The sequence below is a fragment of the Dipodomys merriami genome, unplaced genomic scaffold (assembly GCF_024711535.1).
Source record: "Dipodomys merriami isolate MVZ:Mamm:240054 unplaced genomic scaffold, mDipMer1.0.p SCAF_26, whole genome shotgun sequence".
Taxonomy (NCBI): Eukaryota; Metazoa; Chordata; class Mammalia; order Rodentia; family Heteromyidae; genus Dipodomys; species Dipodomys merriami.
Window position 1 is genome coordinate 3,902,934 of NW_027204048.1, and position 21,142 is coordinate 3,924,075.

Here is a 21,142-nt window from a genome sequence, read left to right on the forward strand (position 1 = left end):
TAAACCAGGGAAGGGAAAATGCACAATATTCTTAGAGAACATTGTTGTGCCAGAAAGTGGAAGCATATTTAATTTTAATGAGGAAGCAAGAATACTGGAGATAGGAATGATTCAAAAGGAGCAAAATTCAAAGTGCTACCAAACCTTGTCAAAGGTGGAACAATTTTAATAATAATAAGAAGAAATGCTAGTATTAAATTATATTCCAAAGATTATAACTAATAGGCACGAACCCACATTGATATGAATGACTAGATTTACAAAAAAAATGGAAGAGAGGGCATATATGTTCCTTACAGGACAAATCCAATAACAAATGCAGAAGGGTGGTGGGAAATGGAAATAATCATAAAGATTCTACAGTGAAAATTGCTACAGGTGAAGTCACTGATAAATACTAAAACTACTGGCCAAAATTTTGAGAAGAAACAGGATCTTGGCATAAAAACACCTTCCCCCAAACTTGTTCCTGATTACTAAGGTAGTCTGAGCATACATCCACACATTCTTCCATTTTTCTCTTTCTGAGATTGGCATCCTCTCCAAGGAGCAGAATGCATAAAGGAAAATTCGGGGATTTTCAGATCTGGCTGCCACAGAAACCAGAGTTGTGGGTCCCAGGCCCAAACTCCTGAATTTCCACAAGGCAATCATTCACTCCTATATGCCAAAATAAAGACAAGGTAATAGTGGAGGACAAAGGAAGGAGATGTATTATGTGAACAAGCAGCCATAGGAGCGTACCATGTCAGTTCATCTTCAGCGATTTTCAGGGCATAGCCATGAACTTTAGGTTTCAATAGAAAAAGAGTTAGAGGCCAGGAAGAGATGTATGGAGTCAGCAAAGATGTTCATCAACACAATGTGAAGTATTACTCAGCAATAGTTGCTTTTTATGTCCCTCCCCCACTGTATAACTCCTGCTTTCACTGTATTCGATGTCGGTATAATTTGTGGAGGGGAAGGGGAAAAACAAATCGTTTAAATAGGGATACAGGTGGACCCATTGCAACAATGAGATGTACAAGTCGTTATGTCGATCACGAACTTTACAACTTTGGTGTGTGTGGGGGGGCCTGCCGGGGAGGATTGCGGGGGCGGGGGAGGGATGGGAAGGGAAGGGAAGGGGAAACAAAGGAGGCTACAATGCTTGATAAGAAATGTATTTATTATCTTGCCCATGTAATTGTAACCCCTCTGTACAGTAGTTTCACAATAAAAAAAAAAGAATGAAATTATGTCCTTTACAGAAAAATGAATGAAACTGGAAACGTGTTCACTGTAATAAGTCAGACAGGTAGGACAAAACCACATATTCACTGGGTGCTAGTGGTTTACATCTTTAGTCCTAGCTACTTAGGAGGTTGAGATCTGAGGATTGAGATTCAAAGCCAGCCCCCATAGAAAAGTCTATGAGACTCTTTTTGCTAGTAAACCAGCATAAAAGTGGAAGTGGTAGAGTGTCAGCCTTGGGTAAAACAGGTAAGGAAGAATGGGAGGCCCTGAGTTCAAGCCCCAGTATTAGCACGCACATGTACGTGCAGACACACACACACGCACACGCGCGCACACACACACACACACACACACACACACACACACACACACACACACACACACACCTCTTCTCAAGCATGGAAATGAAAATGAATCTTCCTGAAAGTAATACAGAAGTACTAGGGGCTAGGATGTATGTGTGGAACAAAGTAGGTAAAGGGAAGTTGGGTTTGGTCAGTATAAGATGCATGCATGCACAGAAATATTACATTGAACCCCATTAACATGGACAAATAATGTTAATATAAAATGTGAGATATGTTAATTAAAAAATAAAACTATAAAGGAACTGGGTAGCCAGGCGCCGGTGGCTCACACCTGTAATCCTAGCAACTCCCGTAGCTGAGATCTGAGGAACACAGCTCAAAGCCAGCCTGGGCAGGAAAGTCCATGAGACTCTTATCTCCAATTAACCACCAGAAAACCCAAAGTGGCACTGTGGCTCAAGTGGTAGAGTGCTTGTCTTGAGCTGAAGAGCTAAAGGACAGCCCTAAGGCCCAGAGTTCAAACCCCAGGACTTACTCCCCCACAAAAAAACACCCCAAAAATATAAAAGATCTGGGCACCAATTGCTCATGCCTATAATCCTAGTTATTCAAGAGATTGAGATCTGGTGGATTATGGTATCAAGTCAGCCTAAGAAGAAAAGTCTAGAAGACTCCAAATCCAAAATAAGAGCAAAAAGCCAGGCTGATTACCTGGTTCAAGTGGTAGAGCACCAGCATAGCAAGTAAGCCAAACAAGTGTGAGGCTGAGTTCAGACCTCAGTACCAGCAACAATAACAACAACAAATAGTCACTGGCCTTTTAGGTTTTTAGATAACATTAAGTAGTAAACAATCAGCTACCTCTGTGAGGCCAGACCTTCCACCTATGAAAGCAGAGAGGAATGGTTCAAGATTTGTTCAGCAAAGCCCTGGGCCCCACTGCTCACTTCTTTCATGCAGAAATATCCTTGTAGAAGACAGTGGCAGACGGAGTGATGGGTATTCAGAGTTGGGGACACGGGAAGATGTCTTTTAGGGCCTGGGAAGTATATGAATACACATCTCTCCTCTGCCCTTCAAAGTGATTATTCAACCCATGCATGGTGTGTGTGCACATGTGCACGTGTACAAAAGATCCAGGAACATAGCGAACCTGTACACAGTGTCTCTGACTTTTCCTTATACATTAACTAAAGCACCAGAACAATGATAAATTCTAGGATTTCTTGAATATTAGGTTTCAGAAACCAATGGTGAGACTTTGCCAAGTTAGAAGTGTAAAATTATTGCATACAATCAGACTTAGTTCACATCCTCATGTGCGTGCAGGCACATACGCGCACACACACACAAACACACACACCACTATGAAAGTGAGATTGATTCAATTGTTCTCGCTGTTTACAATTTCTCAATAAGTCCAAGAGGAAAGTTGACTGAGCATTGATAAAATATTCCCAGATTATGTCAACAGCCTTAGATTTCATAACACAGAAATGTGTGTGTGTGCGCGCACACGTGCACCCATGTTGATCAAGTATGTCAGTTAGTTATTACTATATTACAGTCTCCTAGGAATGAATGACTCCGCTACAAGCAACATTGAATCCTCTGACTTTAAAGAATGTGGGTCTAAATCTCAGTGAATGATCAGCACTATCTTCCCTCCTTTTCCAAAACAAGAGACAGTTCTCTCATTCTGGCTTCCCACACTAAGGAAATGTGCATAATTAATTCTTTCTCTGTGCAGGTCAGACAGTGAAAGGCCACTCTCACAGCCAGACCATGGGCCCTGCAGCTCATATGAGGATGTGCACCCTTGCTGTGCTACTGTCTAACTCTGCAGAGGCTGATATAACTTCCATGAAATAAAGGGATACATAGCTCAGAAGCCCAGCTTGGAATGTGGTAGGAACATGATGTGCGCAAAATAACCAAGGTAGGAATGATATTGAACTGAATTCGTTCAAACTATTCTTTATTTATCTCTGTTTCTCCTTCCTTCCTTCCTTCCTTCCTTCCTTCCTTCCTTCCTTCCTTCCTTCCTTCCTTGTTTCCTTCCTTGCTTCCTTGCTTCCTTCCTTTTTTTCTTTCATCCAAGAACAGGATTCAAACTTGGTACTTGATGCAATCACTCTTTGGCAAATGCTCTACCAATGGAGCCAGACCTCCAATCCCTCATTCAAATGCTAAACAACTCTCTTGACCTGATTTACCAGCAACAAAATGTGAATCCTTGTCAATAACAAGAAGTTCACTAGCATTCTCAGAGCTGGGAGCCAGTGGCTCATGCTTGTAATCTTGCCTACTCAGAAGGCTAAGATCTGAGGAGCACAATTTGAAGCCAGCCCAAGCAGGAATGTCCATGAGATTCTTATCTCCAATTAACCACCAAAAAGCCATAAGTAGAGGTGTAGTTCAAGCGGTAGAGTGCCAGTCTTGAGTGGAAAAGCAGAGACAGTATCCTGGCCCTATATCATGGTACCAGAACAAACAAAACAAAAGAACATTGGCCAGACCACAAAGGTACACTCAGAGAGAATCAAACCAATACCATTCATGTACTTAGTTACTAAAAAAAAAAAAAAAAAGGAAACACAAATAAAATGAAAAGATTAAGAAGAGGGAAAATTTGGGCAAAATAAGCTTGGAGTTAGTAAACCATGCATGCAAGAAGTCTTGAGAACATTGGAAATGCAGATACCAGGGCCCAATCAAGGGAGATGGCTGCTAAATCCTCATATGAATACAGACAGCCCTTTGCAGGGAATGGAAGACCTTACAGAAGCTGAGTGCATGCACTATAGAATAAATATAGATGTGCAGGGCTAGCTACTGACAGCCTTTGCATCTGGAGGGCACTGGTACCCAGTGCATCCTGGTAGGCTTTGGAACTAGACAAGAGAAGTGTCTCTTAACTTAGGCTTGCAAAGGAAATTGTGTGAAACAAGAGACTTGCCTGATGTGGAGGTATGTCTCTTTCAACATGTTTCTCACATTGGCATTAAGCCCCACTTCCTGCAAATCACTCATCCTTATCAATATTGAGCCATCCTAAAAGTAGAATCTGGATGCTGACTTTCCAAACATCCTTTAAGACATATGCTCTTTTATCAATTATTTACTCAGAGTAATTACACCAAGAAACCATTGCCTTTTATCCATTTAACCGTAGGTAACAGCAAAACCATAAACACATATTAGAAGGATGTCTAAAATTTCAGTTCCATACTATGATTAGAAAAATTAACCTTTGTTTTTTTTTTAATTTTATTTTATTTTATTTGAGAACATACTGTACAGAGGGGCTACAATTACATGGGCAGGATAATGCATACATTTCTTACCAAGCATTGCAGCCTCCTCCTTTATTTACCCTTCACATCCCTTCCCAGCCTCCCCCCTCCCCCCACCCAATTATACCCCCCTCCCCCCCCACACCGACATTGTAAAGTTGGTTTTGACATGACATTTTGTTGCAACAATGAGAAGTACAAAATGTCATGAAAAATTAACCTTTGTAAGAGACAAACTTTTGACATTTCAGATGACCTAAAACTTTATGATGGCCTAAGTACATTTTTTACATGGCTTAGTATAAGTATTTTACTTTTGACAATACTGGGTCTTGAACTCAGGGCCTCTCGTTAGAAAGGCAGGCATTCTACCAGCTGATCTACACCTCTAGCCTCCTTCTCTAATGGTTATTTGCAAGGTACAGTGCCATTTTATGCCCAGACAGGCCTGGGCTACTTCTCTGTACCACTGAGCATGACAGATGTGCACCACTCCACTCAGACATTATGCTTCCCTATAGCTGGGATAACAAGCATGCATCACCCTCCCTCAATCATTATTAGTTGAGATGGAGTCTTGTGAACTTTCATGTCCAGGCTGCTCTCAAAGAGTGATCTTTAATTTCTGTCTCCCAAGTAGCTAGGATTATAAGCTTAAGTCACCATGCCTGGCTCTTATGGACTTTTAAAAAGCAAATAAAAACAAGATTCCCTGACATAAAAATTATGGAGAATGAACATTTCAGTGTTCACTGATAAAGTTTTATTGGTAGACACTCATGTGACTCAAGGACATCCTGCTGATGCCCATGGCAACTTGAGCAATAATGGCCAAGAATAGAAGGGCCCTGTTCTTGATTTGTACCCCAGCATCAACTTCCTGATGAGTTTTCCCCAGAGCCACATGTATGGCCAAACCTTAACAATGTCTTCATTAATTGCCATGCCAGTCTGGAATGTGGCCTCTGAAAGTCCTAACAGAGTATTTTGTCATCTAATAAAATGATAAAGCATGACTATATTATGTAATGATACTGTGGCTGACAGTATAGAATACACATTGAAATGACCAGATTGATGCTCATCAGAGAAATCTTACACACAGGAAGCAAATTAGGAAATTTTAAATGCCGTTTTCTCTCTCTCTCTCTCTCTCTCTCTCTCTCTCTCTCTCTCTCTCTCTCTCTCTCTCTCTCTCTCTCTCTCTCTCTCTCTCTCTCTCTCTCTCTCTCTCTCTCTGTGTGTGTTGGTACTTGGACTTGAACTCAGGGACTGGGTATTGTTGAAGATGAATGCTCTGTCACTTGAGTCACAGTTCCTCTTCTGTTTTTGGTGGTTAATTGGAGATGAGCCTCACATACTTCCTTGCCCTGGCTGGCTTCAAATTATGACCCTCAGATCTCAGCCTCCTAAGTAACTAAGATTAGGTGTGAGTACCAGGATCTGGCTACAATGCAATATCTTGTAGCCATAGAATGGCTTTATAAAATATACATAGAGAAAGAGACAGAAAGACAGACAGACAGAGACAGAGAGACAGTGAAAGAGACAGAGAGAAAGAGATAGAGAGAGAGAGAGAAAAGAGAGACAGAGGGCTGGGAATGTGGCTCAGCGGTAGAGCGCTTGCCTTGCATGCTTGAGACCCTGGGTTCGATTCCTCAGCACCACCTAAGCAGAAAAAAGCCAGAAGTGGCGCTGTGGCTCAAGTGGTAGAGTGTTAGCCTTGAGCTGAAGAGCTGAGGGACAGTGCCCAGGCCCAGAGTTCAGGCCCCATGACTGGACCCCCACACACAAAAAAAAGAAAGAAAGAGAGAGAGGGAGACCTAAAGTAAAATTACATTCGTTCATTAAGCAAACAAAGCTGTTCACTGGTGTTTAAAGAACTATATTGTAGTTGATTACAGCAATTGGATGAGTGTATCCAGGGAAAGACACTCGATTACCACATTTTTAGGAAGAATGCTTGTTTGGAAACAAGTGTTTACAATGCAATAGTAATTTGGAAGTAAGGCATACTACTCAGGATGCTGAAATCTGGAGGATTATAGTTGGAAGCCAGCCAGGGAGAAAAGTATATGAGACTCCAACTCCAAAATAACCAAGTCAAAAGCAGGTTGGAAGCATGGCTCAAGTGGTAGAGCAGCAGCTAAGCAAGTTCAAGACCCTGAGTTTAAACCCCAGTACTAGTGGGAAAAAAGGCAAGGTGAAATTATAAACTTTTAGAGAGTGGTTGAAGTTTTCTTTATTACTGTAGGAATGAGAAAACTTTTTAAACAAGATTCAAATAGTATGAACTCATAAAAGGAATGTTTTACATTTCTACTTCATGAAATTAAGAATTTAAGATTATTCAGGAGATATTTTAGTCTTACAAAAAATAATGCAAATTAAAATTGTACCATTAGGCTTGTGAAAACTCCCCAAAGCCATATTTCACTAAGAAGGTAAGGCAGAGAACATCATCTATTTTGTTCTTATTTTAAAGTTTTGTGTTTAAACTGTTCATAGATTCTCATAATTCAAAAATCAAAAATAATAAAATTATATAATAAATATTCTGCTTCAACTGCTGTCCAGTTAGACAAAATTTCTCCAGAAATTACAAAGAGCCATGTTTATAATCACCATCCTCTCTCTCACTGGTGCTGAGACAATAAATTGATTGTCAAGTTACTTTACTTAGTGAACATCAGTATTTAGAAAAAAATCTCACTGACTTTTTCTATTCTTTTTTCCCTTCTTTATATATGATTATTCACTGAAGCAGATTTTATTAGTTTACCTTTGGTTTTTGCTTTCTCTCAGTAGTGAAAATTTCCCTCTTAGACTTGGATGTTCCTTGAGACTAGTAAGAGCCTTCCTATTTTGCCCTTCTTCTCAGTTTTGAATAGGAATATTTATATCTGGTAGTTTGTGTCTAATCCACCATTGTATTTTGAATACAAATAACTTGTTTTCCAGTCCACCAGTCAATAGATGGAGAAAAAAAGGTGTCCCAGGATGGATCAGATCCAGATTCTTACCTTTACATGACTTATAGGATTGGGAGATAAGATTTCAGATGACATTTTTAGATTTAGACTTGATGATATAATGGGCTGGGCTATCCGGAGGTGCTAGGGTGACAGGAACGTATTTTGTACATGAGATAGATGTTCATTTAGGATAGCAGAGATTTTTGTCTGTCAGGGAGGTAGAGAGTCAGACTGGTACTCCTGGATCATCATAAGCCACAGGTGGGGAAACAGGGATGGATGGCATGTAAATGTCCCAAGGAGCCTTATCTAACCCATTCCCCTGATAGGATCCTGGGCATTTCCCAGTCTCTGCCTAGTCTGCAGCCCCTGACTTTGGTGAGCATTTACAGACATTTACTTGGTCCTTAGCCATCTGGCCTCCAACTGAGGAAGAAGTTGGAAACTGCTGATGAATCACCTTAGCAGATGGGCTGTGTGCCCTCTGATTCTCATGGTCTTTGTGTAAAAAAAGTCCCCTGTGCATAGAGCTCTTACTGAGCCTGGTCCAGAACTACACTATAAAGAGAAGGATGAGCTAACCACATAAGTGTTTAGGATTTCCTGGTGGCCACCTAGAACAACCAGTGTGAAACACATGAAACTCACTACTACGAAGAGTCCTGATTCCACTGGGGTTAGGTCTAGATAAATGCACTGTAAACTGAAAAGATTATAAATTGAAAATGTGAGCTTGATGCCAGTGGCTACACAGGAGGCTGGGATCCTAGGATCACTGTCCAAAGCCAGCCTGAGCAAAAGCATCTGTGAGAATCTTTTCTCTAACCAGCCAAAAATCCCAGAAGCGATGCTGTGCTCAAGTGAGAGAGTACCTTGAACAAAAAAGGTAAGGGACACTGCTTGGCACCCAGGCCCCAAGTTCAAATCTCAGCACCAGCACAAAATGTTTTAAAAAGGGAAGAAAATATGTTTTACAACTATGACCTGAAGAAGTTCCTAACTTAGCAACCCAAAACTCTCTGGGGCATGTCTGGTGCTTCCCCTGTGACTAGAATGGCTGATGGGAGCTATGGCTTGCTGCCATTGTCTAGAATCATGAGACTATCAGACCTGCACAAGATCAAAATCGAAGTGTGAATTAAGACTTCCATTACATACATTATTACCATCTCACATTAGGAACTCAGTATTTTATTTAATCCAGTATGACTACAACATTATCATTTCTGAATATGACCAATATAAATAATAATAATAAATACTAAATTGGAGTCATGTATACATATGTGTACACACTAACTTCTTTTTATCAAAATTGGCATGCTCATAGCACGTCTCAATTGGGCCACATTTTAAGGCCAAATAACCACTTGTGTCTACTGGTGTTATATTAGTTTACAACATTGAAATACAAGCTAAATTTTCCAGCAGGGAGTAGGAGTAGGGCTAGAAAAGAGTTTATAAAACCACAAGAACCAGCGTCAGCCATCCCTCACCACTATAGTCTTAAAGAATGAATGACAAGGGCTGGCAGGGGATAGAGGAACTCTTCATAGAGCAGATGCTGGGTTGCCACGCATCCTCCCTGAGGGAGAGCAGGGTGTTCACAGCCACTCGCCACTCTCCATGGAGCAAAGGGACAGGGACTCTGGAGGCCCTGGGGGCGAGGCTGGCATGTCTTTTCTGAAGCTGGATGGTTGGCTTGTTTTCTGGAGTCTTCTTTTCACAGACTGATCTGGAAAAGCGTGTGATCAGAGACTGTGGCTGATACTGACCTCATGAACTACACAGATGGCAACTTTCCAGGCAAGCTGTTCTCCCACTAACATGAGGCAGGCTAGGAGAGAAGACAGAGGGGAAAAAGCAGACCCATACTTTTCCCAGTGCTCTTGAAACTTTCTGGTCCTGAAACAAGTCCAAAGTGGCAACAATGACATTTAAAAAATAAAACTGCATTTGGGGATTTAGCTCAGTGGAAGAACACTTGCTGGTCCTTAATTTGATCCTCAGCTCTCTGAAAATTAAAATTTAAAAGGATATAAGTGTATATTTGGAGTTTGATTATTACAGTGTACTAACCAATTATAAGGATGAGGTTGTTCCTATATTTCTAAAACTCTAAAGGATCAGAAAGCAATAGGACTCACCCACAATTCACAATGAGTGATAAGTCAGGAAAGTATAGGTGTGTGGATGCACAGAGTGGACAGGACACAAGAATGCTCCTCTGAAATTTCCCTGACCCAGTCCTATTCATTTACTGAAAGAAGATGTGACTTCTCCTTTTTTGAGTCTCAAACAGGGTATCAGAAAGAACAGGAGAACCTAAGGCTCAAAGGAGGCAAAGAGCTCAAGATAAAGGGTGGAATTTCTTCCCTTGATTAGTGGGTGCCAGCACAACACCTGATGCATGCAGTCACTGCCCTTCAGCCAACAGTGACCAGCCATGAGCTCTGCAGGCCAGCTCCATGGGATCAGCAGAGGCCTCAATTTTTCAGAGATTACTTTCTGGACTATGGAGCTTTCTCGGAGCTTTCTCTTTAGTTCTTGGCATAGTGGAAGATGGGTAGCTCACAGAAAAGTAATTAGGGGTCTCTGAGAAAGTTAACATTAATTTTTCCCGTGATGGATGAGAGATGATTTGAGATGGTAGAAATTAGAAATGTCTTTTAACCAAAAATATAAGCAAAATAAAAAATATGCTCTTGCCACGTGATGGTAGCTCGCACCTGTAAACTTAGCTACACAGGAGGCTGAGATTTGAGGGTGTGAGTCAGATACGCCAGCCCCAGCAGGAAAGTCCAAAAGACTCTAATCAGTCACCAGAAGCCAGAAGTAGGGGCATGATTGTAGTGGTAAAGCACTAGCCTTGAACAAAAAAGCAAACAGATAGCACCCAGGCCTTGCGTTCAAGCCTTAGTACTGGTATATACCCACAAAATATGATCTTTTTTCCAACCCAATCTCTAGCTCAAGTTTATCAGAGACAAAGGGTATATGATAACTAAAATAAAGGCACAGAGACTCAAACTGTTTGAAATATCATAAAGGAAACCAGCATTTTCCCTTGACGTGTTACCTAGAATAAACGTTAGTCTTTGCAAAAGAAGAAACAGGAGGAAGCAGAGAATTTGAAGGAAGATAGCATATATGGGCAGAACTCAAAAATGAGGAAATGGAGAATCTATAAGCACAATTTGGTGGTTGGTTACTTGAGCACCTTTTAGTTTTGAGATTCGAAAATTTAGTCAAATGATTGCAGAATGCTTCACAATAGTGATGATATTTCTTTCTTTTCATTTTCCCTTTCAATTTTTCTTTTCTTTTTGTATGGACTCGTTTATATGGCTTGACTCAAGGTCTCATGCTTTTGCTTGACTTTTCCACTAAGGCTGGCACTCTACCACTTGAACTACACCTCAACTTTGTGCTTTTTGCTGGTTAATTGAATATAAGAGTATTATAGGCTTTTCTGCTTGGGCTAGCCTTGACCTTGATCCTTAGATTTCAGCTTCATGAGTAGCTATGATTATAGATGAGAGCCACTAGTTTGTGGCTAGTGATGGTACTTCTAATCTAGAGACTTCGATTGCCTTTCTCCCCTTCAAAAGCATGCTGTTATTTTTCTCCAAGGAACTTTCCTTGAGGAACTACATTTTTCCTCTTTTATCATTTCAAATGCCTCCATCAGAAAGATTGGCATCACCCCATTTGTTAGGAAATGGAAAGACTTGGAAAAAATTATATTAAGTGAAGTAAGCCAGGGCCAAAGAAACATAGGTCTATAGGTAAGATATGAAACCAGCCCAGATGTCCCTCAATAGCTGAATGGATCAAGAAAATGTGGTATATATACACAATGGAATTCTGTGCCTCAATGAGAAAGAATGACATTGCCCCATTTTTTTAGGAAATGGAAAGATGTGGAAAAAATTATATTAAGTGAAGTAATCCAGGCCCAAAGAAACATGGGTCCCATGGTTCCCTTATTTGCAATATCTAGTATATGTCTGAGTCAAGCAGAAAAGCTCAGATTAGTTGATGTTAATGAAATGAACCTTAAGATATGTATTCAAATGGTTTTTCTTCTTTCATGAGATTGTTTCTAACACGTTTATAAGATTATTTCTTTGTTGCTTTGTATGTCCCTCCCCTGCGGTATAACTGCTACTTTCACTGTATTTGATGTCGGTATAAATTGTGGAGGGGAAGGGAAAAAACAGAGCGTTTAAATAGGGATACAGTGGACCCATTGAAATGTACAAGTCGTTATGTCAAAAAACTAACTTTACAACTTTGGTGGGGGGGGGGGGGGAGAGGAGGAGGATTGGGTGGGGGCCAGGGGAAGGATGGGAAAAAATGGGAAGGGGAAACAAAGGAGGAGGCTACAATGATTGATGAGAAATGTACTCATTATCTTGCCCATGTAGTTGTAACCCCTCTGTACAGTATTTTCACAATTAAAAAAAAAAAGAAAGGAACATAGTCTGGTACCTATGTCTGGGACAAGCAGAAAAGGTCAGATAAGATGATGTTAAGCGAAATGAACCCCAAGATAGGAACACAGTGTTTTTTTTCCTTGCTATTGTTTCTAAATTATTTATAAGGTAATGTGCGATTTTTTTGTTGCTTTGTATGTCCCTCCCCCATGGTATAACACCTGTTTACACTGTATTTGATGTTGGTATAATTTGGGGAGGGGAAGGAAAAAACAAATTATTTAAACAGGGATACAGGTTGGCCCATTGCAACAATGAGATGTACAAGACACTATTTTGAAAAACTAACTTTACGATTTAGGCAGAAGTGGATGAGGGGTGGGGTTTGGGGGTGTGTGAGAAGGTGGGAGGGAAAGGATGGTAGGGGAAAGAAAAGGAGGAGACAACAATGCTGGATAAGAAATGTACTCATTACCTTGCACATGTAACTGTAACCCCTTTGTACAGTATTTTCACAATAAAAAATTAATTAAAAAAGAAGATAACTAACGTTAACATACTAAAAGGCTAGTCATATGAACATGTTTAAATGACCTCAAATTATCTACAATTTTTTAAGGTTAAAAAGGAATCTCCTCAGAAAGTTAAAAAAAAAAAGTCCAAGACATGAGGGTGACCTTGCTATGACATCTGTCCAGTCACTGATGACCCAGGGTTATGTCTCCTCTGTCTCTCTGTCTCTGTCTCTGTCTGTCTCTCTCTCTATCTCTCTCTCTATTTCATTGGTCATGAGGCTTGAACTCAGGGCCTAGGCACAGTCCCTGGGTTTTTCACTTAAGGCTATCACTCTATCACTTTAAGCCACAGCACTATTTCCAGTTTTCTGATAGTTAATTGGAGATAACTCTCACAGACTTTCCTGCTTGGGCTGGCTTCACACTGCAATCCACAAGTCTTAGCCTCCTGAGTAGGTAGGATTACAGCTGTGAGCCACCAGCACCCAGCGCTTTCTCAGTTTCTCTGCTATTTTTCTCCTTTCTCTTTCTTTCCTTCCTTCCTTCTCTTTCTTTCTTTCTTTCTTCCTTCCTTCTCTTTCTTTCTTTCTTCTATTCTTTTTCTTGTCTTTCTCCCTCCTTTCTCCCATCCCTCCTTCCCTTCTTTACCTTCTTCTCTTTCTTTTTCGTTCCTTCTTTCCTCCTTCCTTCCCTCCATCCCTTCCGTCCTTCCTTCCTTCCTTCCCTCCTTCCTTCTTTACTGTCTCTCTTTTGCTTTCTTTCTACCTTCTCCTTCCTACCCTTCTATTTTCTTTTCCCTTTAATTTTTTCTTTAGGATATGTGATTATAAATAAAGCATCATTTGAGTATTTATTGCTAGCTCCACTGTGAGATCTCTTCTACCTGCAGGTTTCTTTCTTTTTAAAAAAATATTATTCTTAAGTAGTTGTACAAAGGAGTTGCCATTTTACAGAGCAATACATGAATATATATGCAATGCATATTGATGACTGTCACCCCTTTCAACATTCTCACCCATCACCCCAACCTTCCCCTTCCTCACTTCTCTTAATTTTGTACGATAAACATTGAAGTCTTCATTGCATTCTCTCCTCCCCGTCCCACTTCTCTTTCTTAAGTTGTCTGCCTCTTTCCTCATGACTCCATCTCCTCTCTTACAAGTGCCTGTTTGCTGGTGTTCATTTTGTTGAACTTTGAGTTTGCCCTTCTAAGGAATTATACTATTTGAGATCTCCCTTGAATCTACCATATTTCAGTTAAAAAATTTGTGTACATTTACATACTACCTAATGTATTTACTTATTAGTCTGTAAGCTAATTCTAGGTTCCACATATGAGGGAAAACATGCAGCCTTTGTTTCTCTGGGCCTGACGTACTTACTTCACATAATTTTTTCTGTCTTTCCATTTCTTTACAAATGATACAAACTAGTTTGACCACTCTGGAAAGCAGTATGGAGGTTCCTCAAAAAAATTAAACAGAAAATTAAACATGTGATCCATCAATTCCAATCCAGGGCATTTATCGAAAAGATCACAAACCAGGTTCCAATTAAGCCACCAGTATAAACATGTTCATTGCAGCACTATTCACTATAGCCAAGGTATAGAATCAGCTCAGATGCCTCTCAATGAACTAATGGATCAAGTAAATGTGGTGTAGAGTCACAACGGAATTTTACTCGTCCATTAGAAAGAATGTTATTGTAACATTTGCAGGTTTCTTAAGAATACAAATATTTGGGCTGGGAAGGTGGCTTAGTGGTAGAGTGCTTGCCTTGCATGCATGAGGTCCTGTGTTCAATTCCTCAGCACCACATAAGCAAAAAGAAAAAAGCTGGAAGTGGCGCTGTGGCTCAAGTGGTAGAGCACTAGACTTGAGCTGAAGAGCTGAGGGACAGCACCCAGGCTCAGAGATCAGGCCCCACAACCGGACCCAAAAAAAAAAAAAACAGAAAAGAATACAAATATTCATGAGAGAATTTGGCAAGTTCAGATGCCCCCAAAGGGATTCTATCCTTCCTAAGCAGGTATTTTTATCTTTGGGAGTCACTTTAGTTCCTAGTATAGAGAGGAGGCAAGGTCAACCATGACCCCAGCTCTGTTCTCAGAACTGCTGTAGACAGATTCTATTTTATACATGTTCATCCCAGGATCATGAGTGCTATAACTTTGTGCATTGATGTTTGTCCTCCTGTCAGGTTGGAAAGAGGCCAAGTCCCAGTCAGCTGACAAAGGCCAAGCTCAGCCTCTGTAAGGAGCACAGTGATAAACAGCTTTAAGTTGTTTGTGTGGTAGTGTCTGGGGCCTGGAGGTGGGAGTCAGCTTGAACTAGGTCATAAGAGCCAGTTATTAAGTTGCCAGGGATTTTACAAGCTGGTTGTTAAACATGGCAATTGTTCAGGATTAAATGTAGGAAACTTACAATTAAATAAGCCACGTTAAAGCAAAATCATAAAATACTCAAAAAACTTAGCAGGGGGGCTGAGAAGGTTGCTCAGTGGTAGAATGCTTGCCTTGCATGCATGAGGCCTTGGGTTCGATTCCTCAGCATCACATAAGCAGAAAAAGCCGGAAGTGGGGCTGAAGCTCAAGTAGTAGAGTGCTAGCCTTGAGTTGAAGAGCTGAGGGACAGTGCCGAGTCCCAGGGTTCAAGCTCTATGACCAAAAAAAAAAAAAACCTTAGCAGGCTCACGGAGTGCCTATGGCTCATGCCTGTAATCCTAGCTACTCAGGAGGCTGAGATATGAGGATCATGGTTCAAAGCCAGCCCGGGCAGGAAAGTCCGTGAGACTCTTATCTCTAATAAACCACCAGAAAACCAGAAGTGGCACTGTAGCTCAAGTGGTAGAGCACTTACTTTGAGCTGAAGAACAGAGGGACAGCACTCAGACCCAGAGTTCAAGCCCAACGGCCGACAAAAAAACAAAAAACTTAGGCTCCAATAATTTTTCCACATTACACACCTATAACATCTATTTGTCTATCTGTCTGTCTATATCTATATCATATATATACACATATGTAAATATTGTGAATGGTACTGTAAAAATATCATGAATGGCCCAGCACTGAGTCATGCCTGTAATCCCATCTGCTCAGGCGATTGAGTTCTGAGAATCATGATTCCAAGCCAACCAGAGCAGAAAACTCCAGTATACTCTTCTCTCCAATTTACCAGCAAAAAGTAATAAATAGGGCTGTGGTTCAAGTGGTGAGATGACAGCCTTGAACAAATTAGTCAAGTAAGAAAACAAGGCCCTAAATGCACAGTGCTAGTATCAGCACAAAAAGGCAGGGGCCGGGGGGACATCATGTATAGATACAAGTTGAGTATATCCTACTGAGAGAGACTAGCCAAGCTCCTAAAACAAAATGTTGTATGTTTTCATCTGCATCACTTATCTGTGGAAGCCTGGTCTAAAAGAATTCATACTCATAGACCTTTATATAAGTAAAAAGAAGTCCATATACATAATTACATAAGGCATAAATCAAGCTAAGAGATTAGTCAGAAGAAGGGAGAATGGGAAAAAGAAAGAGGATGAATAACTGTAACTCATCTCAAGTATATACAAGAGCATCAAAGAGAAACTCAGCAGAAGCTGAGAATCCATAGGAGGATGAGAGCGAGGAGAGAGATTGTAAGTGAATGGGGACTAGAGGATGGAGATTGTGTCAGGAAGAAGTTATCCTCTTCTTTATAGAAGATTGAATATTGTCAAAACAGACCATTCTCAACTATGAGAATAAAATAAATGAGGGAAAGTATGGGTATGGAAGGGATAGATAAGAATGTTGAAAAAGCTGGGTGCCAGTTGTTCACGCCTATAATCCTAGCTACTCAGGAGGCTGAGATCTGAGGATCGCAGTTCAAAGCCAAGCTGGGCAGGAAAGTCCATGCGACTCTTATCTCCAATAAACCACCAGAAAACCAGAAGTGGTGCTGTGGCTCAAGTGGTAGAGCATTAACCTTGAGCTGAAGAGCGGAGGGACAGTACCCAGGCCCAGAGTTCAAGAACCATGACAAACAACAACAACAACAACAAAAAAGTATGTTTTAAAAGACTGGCATTGATTAAAAAAAATATTGTAAAACATATTAAATTGTGAAGTGGCAACTCCTTAGTACAACTACTTAAAGATGATGATGATGATGATGATGATGATGATGATGATGATGATAATGATAATGATAAAAGGAACCTGGTGGGAATAGTATTTCTTAGAAGGAAGGGTGCAGGGTGTGATAGAGGGGGTAAAATTGATGAGAATACACTTTAGCATGTATGGAGATGTAATAACGGAATCTCCTCCCTATGTAACTAGTGTAAGGCAATAAAAAATAAAGTAAAAGAATAAAATAGAGGAGTTCCAGGAAGATGGCAGAGGACGAGCTGGAGGCTAAACAAGCTGTTGCATAGAAAGCAGTTTTAGAGTTCCAGTGAGCAGTCCTAAGCCAGAGAATCACACCAAGTATGCCATCACAGTACAGAGACTTAGGCCAGAGAGGGAAAATCCAGGCAAGGAGACAGATCTGAGCACTTGCCAGCAGCTTCAGAGGTGGTGGTGGTGGCCTTAGCCGCCATACCTGCAACACAGAGAGTCAGAGACGAAGGAGCCAGATGCAGCAGGCGAGCGGATTCTACTCAATACCAGCAAGAACCGACAAGGAGCAGACATCTTCATCCTGCAGTTCGCAGACCAGAGATGACCCAGGAACCAAGACTCGGCGTGAGTAGAAGCCTAACGTCCTCACTCCTTCTCAGGGAGCAGAGGAGGGAAGGCCACTCCTCACCCCCCACTACCGGAGATCTCCATCTTTGATACTGACAAAGCTGGGCTTAGCTAGCTCCAACTCAGGCCTTGGAAGAAAGCTAGAGTCATTTAGCAGGTCACAAGTACCTAAGCTGACCTGCCAGACTCAGCTCCACCCAGGGAAAAGTCACCAGCTCGGGCCCCAGCCCCAGGAGTGGCTTTCTTCACTGGGTAATCAGAGCCAGAGGCTTCCTCTCCCTTTAGCAGCCTGGACAATCAATAGAAATTCAGTAAACAGAAACCCTGAGAATGGCTCCAGGCTGGGCTCTGCGAGTTTCTCACAAGCTAGCCCCCTGGGAAAAGTTACTGTTTGCTGAAAGGTCTCAACTCTACCCAGAACCTAGCCTCATCACAGCATCTCCAAACTAGAGGAAACAGCCATCTCCCTCTTTTGTGATACTCAAAGCTGATCTCCCTCCCATTGAACTAATCTGGGAGGAGGATCGCAAAATCCTGGGTAAAACAGAGCATTTTTCTGCCTGCTCAAACAAACTGACTTAAGAAACCAACCAAGCCACACGAAAATCAAACACCACAAGCAGACCAGACACTTCAAGAGGCTGGTTATCGACACAAGGGAGATACAGGATTTTCCCATCCCTCCCAAAAAAATCAAAGAACTTTTTTTTTCTTTTGTACCTTTTATAAAAAAAATTTTTTTTCTAAACTTTTTTTTTTAATTTTTAATTTTTAACTTTTTTGAAAAAATTGTTTTCTAGGAACTTTTTTTTCTTCCTCTTATAATTTCCTCTTATAATTTTTATTTTAGGGGTATATGTGTGTGTGCATTTTTCTTTCTTTTTTTTTCATTTTATAAAAAAATATTTTTTTTGTTTTTTGTTTAGCTCTACTGAACTTCTTTTCCTTGTCGGCTGGTGGAGACCCTGTATTTTCCAGTTGTCCTAAAAGCTGGGTTACAATGGCATCAAGCCCTGTCTGACCCCAGGCATAGTCCCCAGGGTTGGAGTGCAGCATCCTGCTCCAAGAAAAAGGGTGGGGAGATCCAGGAATTGTAGAATTTGCAAAGAATCCTGCAAAGATCTGTTGAATTATTCCTTCAATAGCTGGAGATCTATCAAGACGAGTACTTCCCCGAGATCTGTATCTCCAAGTCGCTGGTAGCCTTGGAGGTCAACTTGGCCCCCAGAGGTCAGTGTGGGTTTGGTGACCCCTCTCATTGGCTCTGTTATCGTGGTCCAGTGGGTTGTTACTTAGAAATGGTGTAAAATCTTGGAAAAGCATTGTGTGATCCAAATGGCCCCAGAGCTCGGCAAAATGTGTTGATATGCTATTGTCTATCCGGCTGCCATCACCACCTAAAGAACTGGAATCATCAGTCACTTCTACAAAGCCTGATTCACATCTGGGACATACAGATTCTGGTAGTTTGAGGCTGACCTCGCCTTGCAAAAGTGGCAGAAAAAGGGATGCATGGCCACAGCGGCGCCCCCACCAAGGAGGTCAGAGAGGGCAGCGGCCTGTCCCTTGCCAGGCCGCTACTCGGGGCAGAGCCGGCTGCCACCACTGACTCATCGCGCCTGGCCGGCCACTCCGGAGCCCCTGTTACATTTTTTTTTCACTGTAAAGATATTGTAAGTCCATTTCCTATCGAGCACTGTTACCCCTTCCTTTGTTTTTCTCGAACCATCTCTTTCCTCTCCACCTCCCAGACTACTCCTGGTCCTGTCCCCACCCCCCCACCCCCGCCTCTGGGCAAAATTATAACGTTTGTTTGCAACATAGTGTCTGGTACACCTCCTTGTTACAATGGGTCATCCTTATTTCAGCATTTTGTTATTTCCCTTCCCCTACCCAAATTAGAAAAATGTATATACAAGATGCAGGGTCCCAGAGGCTGGGAAGGTGGCTCAGTGGTGGAGTGCTTGCCTTGCGTGCAGGAGGACCTGGGTTCGATTCCTCAGCACCATATATGCGGATAGGAAATGTACTCATTACTTTGCTCATGTAAGTGTAATCCCTCTGTACAACGATTTTACAATATAAAATGTACAAAAATGAGCAAAACAAAACAAAAAAAAGATGCAGGGCACCAGAATCAAATGCAGTGACAACAGGGGTTATACCAGGGGAAGAACATAAAAAGAAAAAAAAATCACACAGTACATTGTAGGTACATTAACAAGAACAGCAAGAAAGATAAAATCTCTTGTGTCCTTATTTTAGGGTTCATTTGGATTAGCATCAGCTTATATGGTCATATGTATATAGCTTTTGACCTCTTCTGGTTGTCTAGACATACACTAGTTATTGCATATAAGGGAAACCATGGGACCTATTTTTCCTTGGGCCTGGCTTAATTCACATAATTTTTTCCTAGTCTTTCCATTTCCTAACAAATGTATATATATATGACCCTCTCCACATTTAGTGTTTAATTGGAAGTAAGAATCTCACAGATTTTCCTTGGGCTGCCTTCAAACTGCAATCCTTATATCTTAGCCCCTGAGTAGCTAGGATAACAGGCATGAGTCATTGGAGCCCAGTTAGCAGTATAATATTTGAAAAACTTATTCAACACTTAGTTTTATTCTTCTGCCTCATTTTTTTTTTTTTTTTGGATCTGGTCGTGGGGCCTGAACTCTGGGCCTGGGCGCTGTCCCTCAGCTCTTCAGCTCAAGGCTAGCGCTCCACCACTGGAGCCACAGTGCCACTTTCGGCTTTTTTCTTTTTTGTTTATGTGGTGCTGAGGAATCGAACCCAGAGCCTCTGGCATGCAAAGCAAGCGCTCTACCACTGAGCCACCTTCCCAGCCCTGCCTCATTTTTTAATGCCAAGTTTTGTAACTAGAAAAATAGCATATGAAGATCTGTGTCTTGAAAGATGACTAGAAAGAGAAACTGATGAGAGTTCATGGATAAGTTAATCTCCTCCTCCTCCTCCTCCTCCTCCTCCTTCTTTTTCTTCTTCTGCAACTCCTCCTCCTCCTCTTCCCCCTCCTCCTTGTCCTCCTCCTACTACTCTCTTTTCCTCTTCCTCTCACCTACATTCTTCTGTATACTTTGGATCATCTGTGCATAATACTTAATGCAATGCAAATGGAATGTTAAATGCCTATTTGTATGTATCATTTAAGAAATAATGGTGAGAAAAAAGTCTGTATGAGTTTAGTACAGATGCAGTTATTATTTTAGGGGTAATAGTTGGTTGAACCCATAAATGTGGGAAGATGAGTATTCACTTGAGAGTGTCTAGAAACTTACTGCAATTTCAGAGGGTAATGCAATGTACTAATAACCCTGAGGGTAAAGCTGGGGATGTAGCTCAATGGGAGGATACTTGTCTACCATGTAGGAGGTTCATGTTTCCATCTTCAAAAGCATACATCTCCCCAAAATAGAAAGAAAATTGGAAGAAAATGAAAAAGAAAAAATTATACCTGGCATTGATGGTGGCTTTGGTTTGTGTGCCATGTTGCCATGGCTCATTTTGATTGTCCTTTGTACTAGCATTGGAGAGAGGGCAAACTATCTCTTGCCACAATAATTAATGAAATGCTCTACTTGTTCTGTCAGACAAATATACACTTGAATGAA

The 21,142-nt window shown here is 41.2% G+C and overlaps 1 pseudogene; it reads right to left on the reverse strand.

The window, feature by feature from the left end:
• Positions 1–650: 650 nt before the first annotated feature.
• LOC138836794 (E3 ubiquitin-protein ligase RNF115 pseudogene) lies at positions 651–20,933 on the reverse strand (annotated as a pseudogene).
• Between the last annotated feature and the right edge of the window lie 209 nt (positions 20,934–21,142).